Raw genomic sequence first — 1,765 nt, forward strand, 5'->3', positions numbered from 1 at the left:
GTGGCTCATGCCTGTAATCCCAGCACTTTGGGAAGCTGAGGTGGGTGGATCACTTAAGGTCAGGAGTTTAAGACCAGCCTGGCCAACACAGTGAAACACCATCTCTTTTTTTGTATATTTTTTGTAAAAAATAAAAAGAAATTAGCCAGATGTAGGGGTGCCTGCCCATAATCCCAGATACATGGGAGGCTGAGGCAGGAGAATCGCTTGAATCTGGGAGGTGGAGGCTGCAGTGAGCCAAGATCACCCCACTCCACTCCAGCCTGGACTCGGTCTCAAAAAAACTCAAACTACAAAAAGCCAAAAAAAAAAAAAATTAAACTCATACTCAGTATGAATGTGGTATGCTTTGTGGCTTTCCTTACCTAAACCTTACCTTCTGCTTTAATTTATAAAATGGAGGACTGCTAGCTGGTGGCCATGAGAAGGAAACCATAGTCTCTCCCAAAGATTAAAACAGCCTCATTAGGGTCCACCTTAAAGCCCTAACTCCTTAGTGAAACCTCCAAAAGAAATGTCATGGATGCGTTCTAAAGTTAATTATTTTAAAAAGCATCCATTTAAAAAATGGAATCTAATTTGCCATTGTTCATTATAACATTGTTTTGCTTTTCTTTTATCAAGTAGGACTCTTTAATAAACAGAATTGAGCCGTCTAGCTGTCTGTTCATTCAAAAAACAGTAAGCACCTGCCCAGAGCCAGCCACTCTTCCAGGTGCTGGGACGCAGCAGCAATGAACAGACATCACAGACTTGACATTCCAGGCAGGGGAGGCAGCTAATTAACAAATCAACACACAAGAAAACAAAAACAAATCAACACAGCAAACAAGTGCTACAAAGAGAAGAGGAATGTGCTAGAGGCTTCCTTAGGAAGGTTTCACTGAGGAGAAGGTATCTGAGCGATGCTTGGAAGCAAGAAGGATCCTCCAGAATGAGGGAACAGTGATTCCCTGGAGTCAGAGTGAGCATGGCATGCTCAAGGGACAGACAGAAACCCCATGTGACAGAAACACGAGCATGGAAGATTGGCCTGAGATGAGGTCAGAAAGTTAGGTGGTGCCAGATCATAGCAGACATCAAGGCCAGTTCTGGGACTTTTACTGTAAGTGAGAGGGGAAGCTATTGGATGGTTTTAGACAACATACTGGATCATCATCACCCTGGGTATTGAAAAGCCCTTCTTATTTTTGGGAATCACAAAACTTATGGCACATCAGGCATCAGTTCCACTAGTGAAGCCACAACTTAGAATTGAATAGAAAAGATGGTTTCTCTCCCCATCCCCTGGCACTTAGAATGTCAGTCAGATGCTCCTACATGGGACTTTGAATCGTGAGATCATCTTCCAAGACGTAAGGTCAGTTAGAAATTAATAGGGTGGCTGTGGTGGGGTCAGGAGCGCCCAGGAATGAGTGTGCTGTGGCAGCAGAGTCCAGCATAAGGCAACCAATGTCCACTGACACCTGACTGCCCATATGTCTCCTGCAATATGGTATCAGTGGCATAGCAAGCCATGCTGGGAGCTTTGCTGTGACAACCTTACTTGGTGCTTTGTTCTCCAGTCTTCCTCTTGATTCTCTGAGCTCCCTAGTCGCTTTCAATAAATCCCTTCTCTGTTTAAACATTAGCCAGAAGTTGTTGTTTGAAACCCAGCACCTTGACTAGTATAGCTGGGGAGTGAGCCACATTTCAAAAGATAACTGGTAAATGGAAAATTGATTTCAAAAGTCTGCTAAATGGAAAATGGATTAAAAGAGTTATC

Source organism: Mandrillus leucophaeus, unplaced genomic scaffold (assembly GCF_000951045.1).
Source record: "Mandrillus leucophaeus isolate KB7577 unplaced genomic scaffold, Mleu.le_1.0 Scaffold250, whole genome shotgun sequence".
NCBI classification, from domain to species: domain Eukaryota; kingdom Metazoa; phylum Chordata; class Mammalia; order Primates; family Cercopithecidae; genus Mandrillus; species Mandrillus leucophaeus.